The sequence below is a fragment of the Protopterus annectens genome, chromosome 15.part0, assembly GCF_019279795.1.
Source record: "Protopterus annectens isolate FY-2018-M chromosome 15.part0, PAN1.0, whole genome shotgun sequence".
Taxonomy (NCBI): Eukaryota; Metazoa; Chordata; order Ceratodontiformes; family Protopteridae; genus Protopterus; species Protopterus annectens.
The window spans coordinates 824,075,012-824,095,055 of NC_056749.1; positions in this window are offsets into that span (position 1 = coordinate 824,075,012).

Below are 20,044 nucleotides of genomic sequence, written 5' to 3' on the forward strand. Positions count from 1 at the left end.
TCAAGAGCAGAAAAAGTTGCATTGCTCATGACCTCGAGAAGTTTGGATAGCTTTCTCAGTTCCCAAACTGATTTAACTGCACCATATGCAGGGGCTATGCCAGCCCAGGATATGATAGTGTCACTCAAGTCCATGTGTGCTAGTTTACTTTTGTCTTTCACGGAGTTATGGTTTCTCCAGCCTGCTACGATCTGTCCCACTGGATTCTCAGGTTTCTTGATTGGATTTTCAGGTTTCTTTGTGACATCTCTGACGTTTCGAATTCTTCCATGAGGCAAAGATGTAGTGTGTCGTATGGCCAGGACCAGGTAACCCAAAAAACAACTGCCGGACCAATTCTCAGGCAACCATTTGTATGCCTTTTTCCCACATATGAAATAACAATTTTCTACCTTAGTATTGATATACACCTTCCCTGCATGAAACATTTTCTTATCTATAATAGACAGTTGCTTTAAAAGAACAGGATTATGTTGTGTATCACTGACAGTTTTATGCAAGGACTCAAAGTATGAGTCATAATCTGCATCACAAATTGTTTCTGTATTTTTAGCATTTTTAGGTTTAATATAACATTTATAAGAAACAGTCGCATTACATTTACTCCAACCTACTTGAATCGTGTCATTCTTAAAAAAGCATACAATTCCTGTTTGTATAACAGGTAGAAATAATGCAATTTTGTCTCTAGATTTCACAGGTGTAGTGTCAAAAATCAAGTTTTCCCAGGTCTCATTGACCCCTAGGAGGACAGCAGCCATCAATAATCCCCCGTATGCTGTTGGTATAGCTGTGCAAATCCAACAATTTGAAATATTAAAAGTCTCAGCATACACATATTTGATTGCTTGGTAAGTGTTAAAGTTTGGATGCCAGTCTGTGAGTGTTGAATCACGTTTGTTCAGTCTAGCTGGTGTGGCTAAAGAAAAGAAAGGCCACAGCAAAAGCCACAGCAAAAAGAACATTGTCACTAATGCAGTTATTAAGATGATTATGCAACACTGCTGAATATACTGCTGAAGTCGTTCAGTATTTCTATTGTCTCTAGGTCTTGTCATTTTACTGCTGCTGTGTGTTAGCAAGAGTTTTATCAAGTTCAAAGTTTTTGACTAGTTTACAGTGTGTCAAATGAATCCAAGATGAACGTTCCACAATCTTGACTGCTGTGGGCGTGCTTAGCAGTACTTGATACGGACCTTCCCACTATGGTGTCGTCCAATTCTTCTTTTTGATTGTCTTCACCCAGACCCAAGTGCCTGGGGCTACTGCCACTTCGAATGGTTTAGTTTGGTCTTTATCTGAAACAGAATTAAACTGTAAAAGATGTTTGTTATTCAGCATACTCCTCATATACTCTGCAATGTCGAATCTGCTTCCTGGTCTGCAGGCATGAGAGGTTTCCACTGAGGTATATAATAAGCTCTTCCGAAAATCTTTTCGAAAGGTGTCAATCCTTTTGCATTCGGAACAGTTCTCATGCTCAACAGTGCCAGGGGCAAACAGTACACCCAGTTCTTCTGTGTATCTACCATAAGTTTTTTAAGCTTATTCTTTAAAACTCCATTGTGCCTCTCCACTTACCCTGCAGATTGAGGGTGATATGCACAGTGATGTTTTAAAGAAATCACAAAATACTAGCTTAACTGCTGTATAGTTTGGTTAATGAAATGTGTACCATTGTCACTGTAGATCCTTTCCAGTATGCCAAATCTAGGAATAATTTCTTTAACTAGGGTCTTTGCAACAGTGGCTGCATCTGGTTTACTAGTCGGAAAGGCCTCCACTCATTTGGAGAACATATCCACAATGACAAGGCAGTACTTTTTGTTTTCACATTTGCTCAATTCTATGAAATCCATACAGATAGTATGAAAAGGATATGGTGGTATAGGGAAACTCCCTTGCTTGGGCTTTAATGCCCCTTTTGCATGATGTTTTTTACAAGTGTGACATGACAGCAACATTTTTTAGTGTAGTTTGTAAACCTGTACGTAGCAAATACCCGATTCACTAACTGTACCATCCCCCCTGTTAAGACATGGCTCTGCCCATGGCTCAACAAAGCTGCATATCTAAATAAATTAGACTGTAATATCGGTTTTCCCTCTTTGGAGATGTACAGCCCTTCCTTTAGAATTGCTCCTCGTTTTTTCCATTTTTGTTTTTCAGCATGTGTAGTAAGTGTCTGCATTGTTTTCAACATTTCTAAGTCTAAAATCTCAGAAGGTTGTAATTCCTCATTCAAAAGAAATGCTTCTGAGGCTGCTTGCTTTGCAGCTGTGTCAGCTCTCGCATTGCCTTTTGAAATCCTATCTTGTTGTTTTGTATGAGCTATGCATTTACAAATAGCTACTTTCTGAGGCAACTGAATAGAATCTAACAAATCTAAAATAAACTGTGCATGGTTAATCAGTTTGCCAGTAGATGTCACCATTCCTTGATTCTTCCACTGTTGTGCAAAAACATGTACAGTAGAAAAAGCATACTGGCTGTCTATAAAAATGTTTACGCTTTTACCCTTTGCTAAGGTACATGCCCGTGTCAAGGCAATCAACTCTGCTGCTTGTGCAGATAAGTTATGTGGTAGAGGTTTCACTTCTACAATCTCAGCATCAGAAACTACTGCATAACCTTAGGTTCTGTCCTGTAGGACTCCTTTTGCATGAGCTATCCACGTAATATGTCACCTCGGCATCATCCAAGGGAACATCCGTGAGGTCTTTTCTAGGCAGTGTCTTTTGCTCAATTACCTGCAGGCATTTATGGGGTGTGCCATCCACAGGGGTTGGGAGCAAGGTAGACGGATTCAAAGTAGTACATCATTCAATTGTCATGTGAGGTTGGCTCAGCAATATAGATATGCTACTTTTTCTTGCAATAAGATGATTGTGACTGCATGAGGCACTCTCAATGTGAGAGGGTGGAATAACACTACTGAGGCTGAAGCCTGCACTGCCATTGCAGCTGCAACTACTGTTTGTACACAGTAGGGTAGAGACCGCACCACTGGGTCCAGTTGTGATGAATAATAAGCAATAGGGCGTTGTTTGTTCCCATGCTGTTGAGTCAATACTGATGTCATATAACCTTGCTTGCAATCTGCAGTTTGGAAAAAACATTTGTGATAATTTGGTAATCCTAAAACTAATGATGATGCTATCAATTGTCTCAGTTTGCAGAAAGTTAATTCTGCTTCTGGTGTCCACTGTATTAAACCTTGTGCTGCCATAGGCTTCTTAAAAATCAGGTCAGTTAAAGGTGCAGATTTCAAAGCATAGTTTGGGATCCAGCTTCGACAAAAATTAGTCGTACCCAGGAAGGACATCATTTCCTTTTTGGCTGTGGGTTTTGGTGCTTGTAAGATCGCTACTTTTCTGTCCTCATTTAATGTTCTGCCATCTTTGGATATTACATATCCAAGGTATTTCACTTGTTTTCTCCAAAGCTGCAATTTATTTTTGCTTACTTTGTGTCCTTCAACTGCTAGGAATTTTAATAATGCTATAGTATCTTCCTTACAATCTTGCTGGGTAAGGGTAGCCAGCAGGATGTCATCAACATAAAGTAAAATTTGACTACCTCTCGGTGGAATAAATCTCGCTAAATTACTTGCCATTTCTTGTGAGAATATCATTGGGCTTTCACTATAGCCCTGTGGTAGTCGCGTATATGTATACCGCTTCCCCTGAAATGTAAATGCAAACCAATACTGGCTGTCAGCGTGTATTGGTATCGAAAAGAATGCATTGCTGATATCTACCACAGAAAAATACTTCTGTTGCGGTTTTAAATCATTCAACAAGTTATGTGGATCTGGCACCGTAGGTGCTCTTGGTATTACTGCGTCATTTACAGCTTGTAAATCTTGGATCATACGCCATTCTCTGTTTGCTTTTTTAACTGGGAATAAGGGTGTGTTACATAGTGAATCGGGAGATTCCACCAGTATTCCCTTCTTAAGTAAAGCTGCTATGATAGGTTTAATACCTGCCTCTGCATCTTTTCTCAAGGGGTAATGTCTCTTTTGTGGTCTAAATGCTGACTTTGGCATGATAGTAACTGGTCCTGCTGTGCAAATAAGTCCTACATCTGACTTTCCTGTTGACCAGAGAGTTTTTGGTATGTCTAACAAAGCTTTTTCTTCCTCTTCTAATAAGAGGGCTTCTCAGCTGTCTTTGAGCGGACTGCAAGTGTACAGCTGGATGTGTTTGTGTTATCCATTTCAATTTCTGTCTTTGTATTCCTTGTTCTGACAGTTCTGATTCTGTCTGTTTTTCCCATTTTGTAACTTTTTCTCCTAGGTCTATCCATTTTATATCTTCTTCTTTAGTTAAACTAACATGGTATTAGATTCGATTTGTAAAGTGAAAAGAACTCCTGGGGTAATGAACAGCTAACTACACTATTCCCTTTCATGTCCCAGTACAAATTACACAGTACTAATCTGTTTGCGTGATTTTTAAACAATTTTTGTTCATATTCTTTGTCAGGTCCTGGTGTATTACAATAATACAGAGTACAGTGCAACAGGTGTTGTATGTCAATACAAAGGGAGGGGAACTTACTGATAGCTACATTCATTAACTCTTCAGTTACTGCTCCAGGGCCAGCCGTAACTAAGTCCTGGCTGTACCAGTAAAATGTCTCACCTTCCGTTTGCACTGCAAAAGTATCCGTTTGTCATTGTGCTTCCATACCCTGCATGGTTGGAATTACTGCTATGCCTAATAGTTGCATAAGATCTCTGCCCAAAAGGTTCACTGGGCCTTTTGCAGAAACAACAATTTTGCTTTTCTGGGTTAATCCTGAAACAGGATCTGTTATTGTAATGTTATGGGAGAGAGGCTCCCGATACAGCTGTCCATTGGCTGCTTTTACTAGTATAAAGTCATGTGAGTCTGAATTTTCTGGTAGTTTGGAGGGGTGTACCAGGGTTCGTGATGCCCCTGAATTGCACAAAAATTTGACTTCCCTCCCTTCTACCAGGAGTGTCACTTCTGGTTTTGTGTCAGCTAGATAGAGCTCTAAGCTCAGTAAGGCTAGGTCTAATATTTTGTTTCCTTCACTATCTGTAGCTCCCTGCACTTCCTCTATTATCACATTCTCTGCTCCTTCTATCACATTGTCATTTGTCTTTTCTCTATTATTCCTATCTAGTGATTCCTGACTTTCATATAGTCAGTCCTCACCTTCATCGTTTTTGTCTTCCACTGCTGCCTTCTTATTTTTCCTGCAATCCCTTGCCAAGTGTCCCTTTTTCACGCATTTGAAGCACTCACCTCTTTTCTTTCTCCCTTCAAAGTCCCCTGATCGCTGATCAGATTGTTTGTTTCCCTGGGCATTCTTTTTGCCCTTTTGTCCGGACTGTACTAAATAAACTTCTCCATCTTCCACAGCAAATACTTGGGCTTTCTTTTTCTTTTTGTTGTTAAAATGCCTGTTGGCATGTCTAGCATATTCAAGCAGTGATTGTAGTCTGCTTGTACGATGGTCTACCATATGTTTAGTAATGAAACTACTTATGGGTGCAATACTGCCTTTCAAAAATGCATTCTTTAACTGCTGCTCATATGGGAATCTTGTGACTGATCTTCAGGCACCTGCATTCCACAGTGATTGTTAAAACATTCTAATAATCTGGCAAAATATCTATCAACAGTTTCACTTTCTTGTTGGATGCATTGATTAATGCAAGTCCAGTCTGCCCTAGGCTTCCATTTCTCAGAAATTTGGTCTGTCAGACATTTCACTCTGTTATCTAGTTCTGCGCTGGTATGTTGGAGGGGCTTAAGTGCAGCGTCATGGGGATTCCAGTTGCCACTGATCATGTACCATTCTGGACCTACTATTTGTCTGACCACTTTTTCTACTTCCTCTCCGTTTAAGTGATAACTTAATCTCATGCCCTGTAAGTCTTCTAAGAACTTTCTAAAATTAACTTTTGGATGGGGAATTCCCTCTGTGGCTTTCCGGATGTCTTCCGGTGTCCACGGTCTGTATACTAAGAGAGTTGGGTCCTGCCCTTCTTGTCCTGCCTGAGGATTTGGTACTTCTATGAGTGGGCATATCTCTTCTTCACACATAGCTCGTGAATTTCCATTCATTTGATATAATTCAATATCCCCTTTTAATTTACGTGTTCGAGACCTAGTCTCGATAGGATCTCTAACAAACGGTAGTGGTTTTATAGGAACAAATGGATATTGTGGAGGTGGGTCAGTTTGTTCTTTTGCTTCATATTCCGGTAAGGGAGCTGGTAAGGGAACCGGAACCGGAGAGGGCAGAGGGGCCGATGCTATAACCAAGTTATTATCCTCTTTATCTAGAAACATTGCTTTTAAATTTTTATTCTTTTGTTCTCTTCGGTTTGCTTCCTCAATCACCTGTGTGCCTGAGGAACTCCTAATTTATGCTGTTTTTTAACCCGACCTTTAGAATCGGTTTTTAGCTGTCTAATAAGTTTGATAAGTGAGGATCTTTCTAGTTTCCCATCAAATTCATATTTATTAACCCATTTAGTATAATATCTAACGTTGTCGGCACGCTGTGATTGCATATATTTTGCGTCTTCGGTTAACGGTGGGCTTTGGGGTCTTTTCGTTTTTGTGCACGCATTACCCATTTTGTTCTAACCTTTTAAATGTTACGTAACCCTTTTGTTTTTAATGTGGTACCACCAAGTGTTTACAGTCTCTTCAGTCTACCTGCCTACTTATTCTGTTTCCCTGATCTATGACAAGATAGCAATATTTCTGTCCCTGAATTTTAACAAAATTCTCACAGAACAAATACAATCAAGTCCCTGATCTAAAACAGAAAAAAGTAGATTCACCTTACCTGAGCCTCAGCGATTGGTCACTCACTGTTCAAACGGAACCCGCCTTCAGTCGTAGATCAGAAAAGTGGCTGGCCTCTTTTGCATGACAATTCAGTCAGAGGTCTTTCAATGAAGAAGATCCGATGTGGTATCTTCCCTGCACAGTTTCATGCCACCTGGCTCATCTGATCCCGGGCTAAATGAGGTTTTCCGGTCCGAAGGACCAAAAAATGTTAAAGAAAAATACTCCAAAAGACCAAAAGCATAAGGTTCAGTTCAGGCATCTTTATTCTTGCGCAAGGAGACAAAAAATGCAGTTACAGAGTTTGTCTGACTAAAATCAGGAAGTGTCACAATTATTATACCTTTCTTTCAAGACATTGCCCACTATGACTGACGTAGTAGATCACCAGTTCACAATTCTGTTACTTTACAGATGTTTCTCACATTTCTAGCTGACTCTTCAAAGTTTAAAAAAGATTTTTCAGTAAACAGGATGGCCTTGACGACCACCGGTCAATTATAACTTTCTTGCTATGTGATGTTACAAGTCTAGGTACTATGGCTAATTCAAGCACAATGCAAGTACAGATTTCTGAAGCAGTTCATTGTTTATAGTATCTAACTTTCTTGCAGCGTATGCACTTTTTCATTAGCACGAACAGAGCTTATTGACCATAATGAATGGATCTACAGAAATTATTATTATTCTCCATTTAATTTCCTGACCTAGCAGAAAATCACCTGCTTTCCAGTACATTTCCAAGGCATAAACATGTATATTGCTGTGCTACCAAACTAGGTCAGAGTGCATCTTGCTGTGTCAGAAAGCACAATTTCAGAAAAGCATGTTTTCAGTTTCAGATAAAACTAATGCTGCATATAGAATAAAAACGTGTTAATCTTCCCTTATTTAAAATAAGCATTGCACACATATGTTAATAGGTATTTTTCTAACAGTGTGTGTGTCTGTGTGTGTGTGTGTGTGTGTGTGTGTGTGTGTGTGTGTGTGTGTGTGTTTTTTGTGCTGTCTTTGAATCACACTTTCTCACCATTGCATACATTGATCTACCCGTTCTATTCTTTCTGAATCCTAGAACATATGTTTAACTTTTAATCAAGTCCACCTCAACATTCATATTATTGCCCCCTCAAGATACTCCAAGTTCAGTACACAAAACCATGAACCACTTTCTTGATATCAGGGGCTATTACCATCAACTGTTATTTGCTTGTGTGAAGTTGAGAGTGCTTATATACTAAGCTTTTAATGAAGCCATTCCCTTATCATGATTTATTTATGTACCTTTAGCATTTTATAAAAGTTAAAATGATAATATACCTGTGTTATTTTATCATATATTCATTCAAAATAAAAATTACATGATAAGCCACTATCAGTATATACTTAACATAACTTCAAAGCAACTATGATTTTCAAATTATAGTAACCCCCTGCATGCTGACTGAAATGTATATCTATGTCCTAAGACACTAGTATACTGGCTACTACTGAGAAATTTAACAGTATTCATTTGTTATATATATGAATTATATATCACTGAAACTAATATATTGCATTATATTGATTAATTGTACTAAGCCTTTTCCAGTTAAATAACTACGGTATATCACCTTTATTTCTGTATAACCACTAAGTGTATTGCCCTTTTTAAATAGTCCCCCTACATTCTATAAAAGTTGTTTGGTGAATGCTACATTACAGTTGCATTGCATTGCTAATAATAAATGCTTTATAGAATATACATTTATGCTTTAACTAATATCTAATAATATTGCACAGCAATGAAAAGCAGCTTTTTGTTATAATGTAGAGTTTAAACATGTAACTCAGAATCATACTATTAGGGGTGGAGCAGTTGTGCCATGGTTAATATTGTCCTCTCACAGGAAGAGGTTTCCTGGTTTGATTCTCAGCTGGGGTGTCTTCTGTGCAGAGTCTTCATGTTTGCTCTGCAATCATGTGGGTTTTCTATGGGTACTCCAGTTTCCTCCCACTTTTCAAAAATGTGTATTTTTTCCTGGGCCTCTGCTGAAAATAGGCTCTGTCCTAGTCAAACTTTCCCAGTCAACAAATGTTAAATAAATGATATGATCTTTATAACATCAGGCTGTAACACTGAAATAAAAATTGTGAAAGAGAAAAAAGGTAAATAATGATCATTTGTAAAAAAAAGCTGCTATATGTGCATCTGCATTCATAGGTTCATAGGTTCATAGGTTCATAGGTAGATACTAGGCTATCTGCCCTAGGGCATTTATAAGCCTAGCCAGAGTGTATTTGGCTTCCGCCTCCCTATTAGATTAGCCTACTGTGCCTCTGTAAAGTAGGTCACAGAAGGTACCCTTTTAAGATTAGTTTACTGTGCCTCTGTCTAGCAGGGACACAGAAGAGATCCCAGGGGTGAATTTACGATTTCCCATCCACGCATCCAGATTTCGCTGGAAGAGGGTCAGCGAGGGGCTATGTATAACATGAACTGGGATTCTATTCCAGAGTGAGGGGAGCCTCTGGGAAATTAATCTGTCCCTCCAGCATGTCCTATTTATTTTTGTGCTGAGGTTTAGGTCCCTGGAGCGTGTAGCTCTAAGGGACTTGGATTTTTTGAGGTGGAGCATGTCCATTAATTCTAGGTTTGACATGGCTTTGTACGTCAGGCATAGATTGCCTCTGAGTAGGTGGTAAGCAACTGAGTAGAGCTGGAGTTTCTTTAGTCGAGTTGCATAGGACATCTGTTTGTAGCCCATGATCCTCTTGGTGAGGTACTTTTGGGTCTCTCCAGCTGCTGCAGCTGTCGGGTAAGGTACATCCCAAAAGGGGCATTGTATTCAATTAGGGGCCTGATGAGTGATGAGTAGAGGGGCACAATGACCTCTCTTGATCTAGATGCGAACCCTTTCATGATAAGGTGGGCTATATAGAAAGTCTTTCTAACCACTTTGGCAACGTGATTATCAAAGGAGAGATTACTATCTACGTTGGTCCCCAAATCTCTAATTACTTCTTTTGTACTTAATGGATTACCACCTATGTGGTAATTTGTGGGCACCTTGTTTTTCCCAAAGGGGATGACTATGCACTTTTTAGCATTTAGCTTGAGGCCGTGGCTCTGGCACCAAGCATCCATCTCTGTGAGACCATTTTGGAGGATGCTTGTGTCAGCTGGAGATTCGATTATGGCCTCCAGTTTGCTGTCATCTGCGAACTTTGTCAGCCATAATCCCCCTGTGTTAGCCTGAACCTCAGAGAAGTATATACCGAACAAGAGAGGTCCCAGAACTGAGCCCTGTGGGATGCCACTTGTAACTGGTTTGGATTCGGACATGACACCTGCGATTCTGACCATGTGGGTTCTATTTCTGAGCCAGTTTGCAACCCATCTTGTGATATAGGGGTTGATATTTAAGCTGGTAAGCTTATTTATGATGCCCGAGTGGGGTATTGTGTCGAAGGCTTTTGCGAGGTCCAGATAGGAACAAGTATTATGTATGCATATGCATAATGACTAAAACATATTTTTGAAACATCACTTATGTTTTCTAACAAATACATTTCAGATGATCATAATATTCTGTACTTTATATATGAATGAATTAAATAGTAAGTCTTGTTTGTTCAGAAAAAAAAGAAAAAGAGAAATCAGTACTTTTCCCACACCTACATACTATGTTTGATTATATGCCTCTCTGTTCTCCAGAACATAATGTTTATTTTTTCAGGGATGATATTCTCTCTACAAATAAAAAAATAATTCTAAACTCCTTTTTCAACACTTAATAAACCTTTTTTTAAGAAGAAGATATTTAAAACAAGTAAATTCACTATTTTCTTCAGCTTTACTACTGAGACAGTAAGCAAAACACATTTCCGCAGAAGCACTACTGATGTGTTCTGCAAGGTCAGAGGCATTAAGCATCTGCTTTGCAAAGCTTGAGCTTTTAAATGTCCTAAACTGAGTTATGTTGCACAAATATGTGAGGGACCTCAAGCTTAGCAAAAAAAAAAAGTAACAGTCACAATAAAAACAACAATAATAATTATAATGATACTAATACTATTAATAATGATAATTAATCAACATAGAAAACTCTGAAATTATGAAAATTAATATGAATGAATGGATCACCATATTAAAATATGCAAATTGCTTGAGACAATGCTATGAAAATTATATTACTACATTTTGAAGTAAAGAAGTATAACATTCTGAAATAATATAGTATTTCATGAAATACCATACTAACATGATTATGGGCTGTAATTCTATATATTAACTAAGTGGTATGTAGACTAAATTGTGTGTATAAATAAGATATTATATTTTATATATATATATATATATATATATATATATATATATAGATATATATATACGTATACACATATAGTGTAATGTTTCTTATTGACTAGAAAGCACAAAAATGTGGGAGGGATGTTCTTGAATGCAGATTGTATACACTTAGCATATACTTAGTGTAGTCATTAATGAATCTGGCCTATAGTGTTGTGTAAAGTTTCTGTCTATTCTTCTGGATTGACAAGAAACAGATTTTATTCAGGTAGATAAATATGACCATAATATGTTCCATTTTCATGAGACTTTTTCTTCATTCTAGGCCTCTATGTCTGAATCTTTAGGTTTGTGTCATTCCAGTCCATTTCTTCCTGAAAATTGCTGATCTTTTTTTGTTTTAACTAAAGAAAGGACATCTTATAGTCAATAGATGTTGTACCTTCTGATTCAGTCAATCAGCCAACAATGCTTTAGAGAAACACTGAACAACTGTATTGACTCTGCCGTACCTGACAGGAGCAAAACAAGCCCCTCAAGGAAGAGCAAACCTGCCTGGTTGAGAACTGTCATTAACAGGCTTTACAATAAGACAAAGAAATTGCTGTCTAAGAGTACGAGGGAGTGAGCCCTAATCAGGAAACACTCCCTCCTCAGCTTAAACAAGTGAATAAAACTTTTTGTAAAGTCCTCCAAAGCAAACTATGAATCCATATTAGCTTCCTTAACTAAGGAGACCTAGAAGGTGTTCTTTAGTAACATTTGTAACCTAAAAGAAAAGGCCCAGATTTGTGCCAAATTGGTAGTTAATAATACCACATATAGTTAGCCTATGGACATAGCTATCCTGTTGGCTGACAGGTTCTGTGAAAACTTCATTCCCATGTCCCTGCCACATGTACTCCATGACATCCCTACCACCTGTCCCCTACCTTGCATCTCTAAAGAGCAGGTTGTAAATGCCCTCTCTAAGGCCAAAACAACATATTCTATGGGACCTGATAACATCCCAAACTGAGTCCTACATGGGCTCCAACAAGAATTAGCAACACCACTGGGTGCTCTTTTTGGTCACAGTCTAAGCACTGGCCTCATCCCAGCTGAATGGAAAACAGCCACTGTTATTCCCTTGCACAAAGGTGGTGCTTCCACTGAGCCCAGGAACTATAGACCTTTTAACCTGACTAGCTTTATCTGCAATGCCATGGAGCGAATCATCACAGACCTTATTAACATAGCTATAGGTAATCTGCAAACACTCAACTCTAGTCAGTTTGGATTTGTCTAAGGAAGATTATGCCTCTTAAACCTGGTGGACTTCTTCAAGACAGTCACCAAGGCCCTGGATGAGGGGAAATCTGTGCATATGGCCTACCTAGACTTAGCCAAGGTGTTTGACACTGTCCCACTCACACATCATTGACAAACTCACCCAGCTAGTTATCAACCCTTATATCATTAGATGGGTCACTAACTGGCTCACTGATAGAACCCATATAGTCAAAATAGCGGAATCCACCTCCCACAGCAGACCTGAAGCCAGTGGTGTTCCACAGAGGTCAAGCCTGGTGACTTCTACTATTTGGAATTTATTTGTCAGAAGTACAAGCAAAAACTAAATGTCTGTGGCTAACAAATTTGCTGATGACTGCAAACTGAGAGAGGTAATAGAATCTTCAAATTATGTCAACATCCCATAAGATGGCTTTGAACAAATGACTGATGCTGAAGTTATGGCCTTAAACTCAATGCAAGAAAATGTATTATCACCCCTTTTGGTAAGAGTGATGTTCCTGCTAACTACCACATCAATAACAACACCCTAAGTATGCACTCAGTGGTGAGAGACCTGGGTACTCAGGTTGACAGCAATATTACCTTTGATCACCATGTCTCCACAGTCATAAGAAGGGCATTCTATATTGCTCATCTCATACGTAAAGGCATTACCTCCAGAAAAAAAGAAGTTATAACCTCCCTGTACTCTTCCCTCATCAGGCCAATAGTTGAGTACAATGCCCCTTTGGCATGTATGTTTCCTAGCACTTGCACCAACTGAACCCACAAAGGTTCCTCATAAGGAAAATTCAAGTTCTTCAGCATCTGTCCTATGTGAATTGTCTGAAATTACTGTCACTTTATTCTGTTTCATACAGACTACTCAGAGGCAATCTCTGCCTTGCATATAAGGCAGTCTCTGACTCTGCTTTATTGAAAATGCTGCATATCCGCAAGTCAAATGGTACACAGGGTACTCGCCCTAAAAACCTTAACCTAGTATATGACATTAATAGAACCTGATGGAGGGCCAGATTTGTCTCTCAAAGGTTACCACACCTTTGGAACAGATTCATACTTCATGTCAAACAGACAACCTCATTGGCCCTCTTCAAACGCAATCTGACTGACTGGATTGATAACCATAAATACACTCCTGGGGTTCCATCTGTGTCCCTCATGGACAGTGACAATAAGTACTGATCATGGAAAATTAAGTTAGAACTTGGCTAGGCTTGCAAGGGCCTTAGGATCATTAGCTTAGTAACTTCCTATGATCCTATTTACCTTATCGAGTAACCAAAGCTTTATGAGAAAAGAGTGTTTTTTTTTCTTTTCATACTTCCCTTGATATTGTTCAGACTGGTCTGTATGCTTTGTATATTAGTATTTTGTTTCAAAATCATACTTTTTAAAAGTTCAGACTTTCTGTTGCCATTTTCTTGTATATAATCAGCCATATTGTCCATTTTATTCATATCTGGATGCCTATGAGCTATGAGGTTGTTCACTGCACACATGAGCTGAAGCTGACTTAGGCCGTGATGTCAGCCATTTCAGCCAAACACTTTACTGTAGCATTACTTGTCCAATGCACCTGCCTAGTGCAGTTTGTCTGGTTTACTTTGCTTATCCTTTACTCAGCATGTGAGTGGCATGCTGGCCATTTTCCATAACTGATTAACCACTGGCCGCATCACAAGAAAGGCTACATTCCACTTACACACAGTGCGTGTTTATACATCCCGGTCATTGAATGTGCACACAACATTTAACATGAGCATTGCATTTGTGATCATAATAAACAACAATAAAACTGCTTCTAAATGCAGAAATGCTTTGTGAAATACAAGCAAAAGAACACCTTCCTTTGTCACATACCTAATCCTGTCCATAGGCACATGATGACAATCATAGACACACAAAGCTGGTGTTACTGCACTGCCAATACATGAAATGTTTTGTCAAGGACTTCCTTCTTAATGTATTTCTCCTGACGTGTCCCACATCTCCAGTGTGCTTACGTCCTCATAGTTCTACGTCTATATCAATGTATTGTAGCATAGTCTGCATGGAATATGTTGTTCAAATTGACCATTCTGTTTCTGTGATAGGTCCTTGTGGATTGCACCACATACTGATTTAGGATGTATTAACTATCTCAATTCCTGCCCTCCCCAACATGCATGGTGCTGCCACAACTGTTATTATTGTTCCCACTGTCAGTACTTACTGTAAATTATGGCCAGGGGTGATTCTTATTTTTTTTCTGAGTTGGTCCTCAGTTTTATGTATGCAGTTTTCCATTACTTCTGCATTGTCATTTGTATGCATATAAGGCATGAGAATTTGTACACTTGTGTTACCTGCATGTCTGTTAAGACATCACAGTTTATTAATCTGGATATTTTCTATTTTATTTTCCAACATACGTGCCAATGGCCCTTGACTTCCTACATGCCTACTACCTGTGTTGAATGCAATGTCCAGTTGTAGCAACCTTCTTTTCCCTCCAGTATAATACCTCTGATCTGTCTATGATTTACAGGGATGTTCCTGAGTTTGACTCCAATTTTCGGTCTGTAACTTTTAATCCCTTGTAAAAATTGTGACTTTTGCATAAAGGTGTTGAATTGCTCTCATGTAAATAATGACAGTAATTAGAAGTGTACACTTTTTTCACTTCAAAATATGTATATCAATTTGCACTCTCTTATTCTATCAATATGCTGTTATAAAGTAACAGCCTGATAAACTGATCCTCTTCAACAAATCAATTTAACCTCACCATCCAGGAAGCGACAAATCAACAGATGTAAGCTTGCAGAAATATCACACAGAAACTACAATATTACTTCAATAGAAGAATAGTTCTTTTGGAAATGAATATAAATAGAGTCCTCCTTCTATCCAGTATAGTTCATGATCCCGGGTATAAAAAGGAAAGCCAGTGCTGTTATTTAAAAATAATTGCATAACAGATGATCTTTCAGATGCAATATTACAGAAAATGAGTGAAAGAGATCTCATAAGTGATTGTAATAACTTTTGGGTGTGGCTTCCACCATCATACAGTGGTACAGGAGTGTCATCTCCCCCCACAAAAAAAAAAAAAAACACTTTTGCCAGATATCAGTTGTCAGAGTTCTGTTTGTGCATTACTTGCAAGGTGATGATAATTTGTTAGGAGACTCAGATTATTCAATCTGTGGCACGTGAGCTAAACAAATTGAATAGGACTTTATAACACTACAGGTGGTGCTCATAAACATCTGCATGCTGTGCATAGCCACATTGTGCAGCCTTGTAGAGTACATAAAGGAGTGCAGTTCAGAGCATGCTCTGTATAGCCACATTGTGCAGCCTTGTAGAGTACATAAAAGAGTACAGTTCAGAGCATGCTGTGTATAGCCACATTGTGCAGCCTTGTAGAGTACATAAAGGAGTGCAGTTCAAAGCATGCTATGTATAGCCACATTGTGCAACCTTGTAGAGTACATAAAAGAGTACAGTTCAGAGCATGCTGTGTATAGCCACATTGTGCAGCCTTGTAGAGTACATAAAGGAGTGCAGTTCAAAGCATGCTATGTATAGCCACATTGTGCAACCTTGTAGAGTACATAAAGGAGTGCAGTTCAGAGCATGCTGTGTATAGCCACATTGTGCAGCCTTGTAGAGTACATAAAGGAGTACAGTTCAGAGCATGCTGTGTATAGCCACATTGTGCAGCCTTGTAGAGTACATAAAGGAGTACAGTTCAGAGCATGCTGTGTATAGCCACATTGTGCAGCCTTGTAGAGTACATAAAGGAGTACAGTTCAGAGCATGCTCTGTATAGCCACATTGTGCAGCCTTGTAGAGTACATAAAGGAGTACAGTTCAGAGCATGCTGTGTATAGCCACATTGTGCAGCCTTGTAGAGTACATAAAGGAGTACAGTTCAGAGCATGCTGTGTATAGCCACATTGTGCAGCCTTGTAGAGTACATAAAGGAGTACAGTTCAGAGCATGCTGTGTATAGCCACATTGTGCAGCCTTGTAGAGTACATAAAGGAGTGCAGTTCAAAAAGTATCACTGCTCAGAAGTACAGCACTTCTTAACTTTGCAGCATAAACCATTCTAGGTATTTCTGGGTTGCATGCAACAGAAGTAGTCTTATGGAATGGCCTGTATATATTAGGCCTTTGCATGTTACGGACGACTGCTCCTTCTTGAAAGCTGCATAGTAGGGTGATTTATAATATCATATTGTTGGCACTACAGAAACCAGGGTTGGGCCCTCTCCTGTTGACATTTATTTAGTAGACATCCAAGCCATATTCCCAGAAATGTGACTTAAGTTTGCTAACGACTATAAGCTGGGATCTGTTATTAATCATCCACTGATGCTAACAGCTCCAGCAAGGGCTGAAATATGTACATACCCAGTGTACCAAAAACAAAATAAATGCAAAAAATAGCATCAATGTAGTGTTTGGCAAAAAACTGCTCCCACTGCATGTATTATAAGTGTTAGATCTCTGCAGACAGATGCACAGATTGGGGTATGTATGTGAACAACAGTCTCTCATTTAAATAGCATGTTTCCATCATAGGCAGGAAATTATACAACTTATCCCAGTTAATTTCCAAAGGAATGTTTTCAAGATCTAAAAAGGTGATCCTACCACTGTACCTTTTCCTTATCAGATCCCTTATCAGAGGCAATGTTCCCTTTTGGTATGCACAAATCCAAACATATCACTTAACTGGAAAGATCCCAAATATTTTTAGAACGAAAATTGAAGTTCTGAAGTCTTTAAAATATCAATCTCTTACTTTACAAGCCCTGAAAGACACAATACTAGCTGACTTCCTATTTCTTCACAAAAGCAGTGGCTCAATGAACACCAAAAAAAAAAAAAAAAAAAAAACAGTGTAGGGCTAGTCTCCTAACTTAGCATATTCTCAGCCTATGGAACAAGTTAACATTTCAGGTAAAACAAAGTACTACTTTGGCTACCTTTCATGTCTAGTGATGATGACCAGATGGGTAGACACAAATTTACATCAGATTTATCATAGAAGGTGTTGCTCAATTTGAGAGATAAAGGTGGCAAGAATTTTTAAGAGTATCTGGTTATAGGTGCATTTGGCTAAAAATCATATTGTCCCTCTGAAAACTTAGTATTATTCCTGTGTTCCAATTTACAATGTAACTTCTGATTAGACAAGCTTAAGTAACTGCAGCTAATAGCTCCTCATCCCCATTGAGTTCAGTGTGAAGTTCCCAGGAGACATAGTCCACTGCCAGGTCATTCATGCGGGCTTGTACGTCTGCAACTCAGTGCTACATAGTTATAGTCTGTTGAATGACAGCTCAGTGCTACATAGTTACAGTCTGTTGAATGACAGCTCAGTGCTACATAGTTACAGTCTGTTGAATGACAGCTCAGTGCTACATAGTTACAGTCTGTTGAATGACAGCTCAGTGCTACATAGTTACAGTCTGTTGAATGACAGCTCAGTGCTACATAGTTACAGTTTGTTGAATGACAGCTCAGTGTTACATAGTTACAGTTTGTTGAATGGCAGCTCAGTGCTACATAGTTATGGCAGCTCAATGCTACATACCTCATAGGTTCATAGGTTCATAGGCTGGTACTAGGCTATCGGCCCTAGGGCCTATACAAGCCTAGCCATAACAATTCCCTGGCTATTTCTTCCCACAATATTTACTTCCCTAGACCCCTGTCTAGCAGGGTGACTGACATGATCCCCGGAGTAAATTTCCTATCTCCCATCCAGTTGACAAGGTTTCTTTTGAAGAGCGCCAAGGAGGCACACTGCTTAACATGTATGGGCAGTGTATTCCAGAGTATGGGGAGTCTCTGAGTCAGGAATCTATCCCTCCAGCATGTTTTGTTTATTGTGATGACAAGGTTTAGGTCCCTGGAGTGTGTGGCTCTGATGGATTTGGATTTCTTTAAGTGTAGCATGTCCAACAGCTCTGGGTTTGACATGGCAATGTATGTTAAGCAGAAATCATCTCTGAGTAGACGATATGCGACAGAGTATAGCTGGAGTTTTTTTGTCGGTCAGCATAGGTCATCTGTTTGAGGCCGGTAATCCTCTTTGTGAGGTATTTCTGTGACCTTTCCAGTTGTTGTAGATGTCTTGTGAGGTACATACCAAATGGTGCATTGTACTCTATGATGGGTCCAATGAGGGATGAGTACAGTGTGACAATGACCTCCTTTTTTCTGGATGAAAAGCCCTTAGTGATGAGGTGTGACACATAGAAGGATTTTCTGACTGTTGTGGTGATGCGGTTATCGAAGTTGAGACCACTGTCCACCTGTGTTCCTAAGTCTCTTATCACACTTTCGGTGTTTAGTGTACTGCCACCTATGTGGTAATTCATGGGTACATGCTTTTTCCTAAAGGGGATAACTATACACTTTTTGGCATTGAGCTTGAGCCCATGACACTAAGCATCTGTTTCTGTAAGGCCCTTTTGTAAAATATCCACATCATTTGGGGATTCGATAATGGCTCCTAGTTTGCAGTCATTTGCAAATTTTGTTAGTCAGAGTCCCTCAGTGTTGGCCTGTACTTCAGAGAAGTAGATGCCAAACAAAAGTGGTCCCAGGACTGAACTTTGAGGTACTCCACTTGTCTGTATTTGAAGTTGGCTACTTTTACAGTGTGGGTCCTGTCAGTAAGCCAGTTGGCAACCCATCGAGTGATGTAGGGATTTATGCCTGGCTTAGTAAGTTTAGCTATGATTCCAGAATGGAGGATGGTGTCAAAGGCCTTGGCGATGTCCAGATAGGCTGTGTGGACTGCCTTACCCTCGTCCATGGCTCTGGAGACTGATTTAAAGAAGTCAATCAGGTTCAGGAGACACGATCGGCCCTTCACAAACTCAAACTGGGTGGGGTCCAGTGTTTGAATGTTGCCAATGTCTTTGCTTATAAGTTCCATGATAATATATTTGATGGCCTTGCAGATCAGGCTTGTCAAACTGATGGGACAGTAGTTCCCAGGATCCAAGGTGGATCCCCCCTTGGGGAGTGGGATAAGTGTAGCTGTGTGCCACTCAGTGGGCACGAAGCCTGAGGTGAGGCTATAATTAAACAAGACACTTAGGTGAGGTGCCAGTTAATTTTGTAGTTAATGTAGTACACAGCCAGGGATGTCATCTGGTCCCATGGATGCTGTATTCTTAGCTTTGGAGAGTGTGTTTTTTACCTGTGTAGCCATGATTACCAGAATTTGGCAATCTTTCTGTATTGAGATGGACCCTTTAGGGGGTGAGAGGAGGGGGTGAAGTTGGCATTGAATCAATCTGCCAGGATATTGGCAATGTCCTTGGGATCAGTATATTTAATGCCATTCTGTTGTAGATCAGAGCAGATCTGAGCATTGCCATTTAGATTCGTGACATAGCTATAGAATGCCTTGTGGTTGTCTTTGGAATCTTTGGCAATTTTATTTTCGTAACTAGCTTTGGAGGTTTTTATGAAGGATCTCAGCTTCTTACTGAAGCTGGTAAGGGAGTTTTTTGCATCCTGGGATTTTTCTCTTTTCTGCAACAGTTTCTTCCTTCTGTTGCATAATTTGTTTATGACAGGGGACCACCAGATTGGCTTC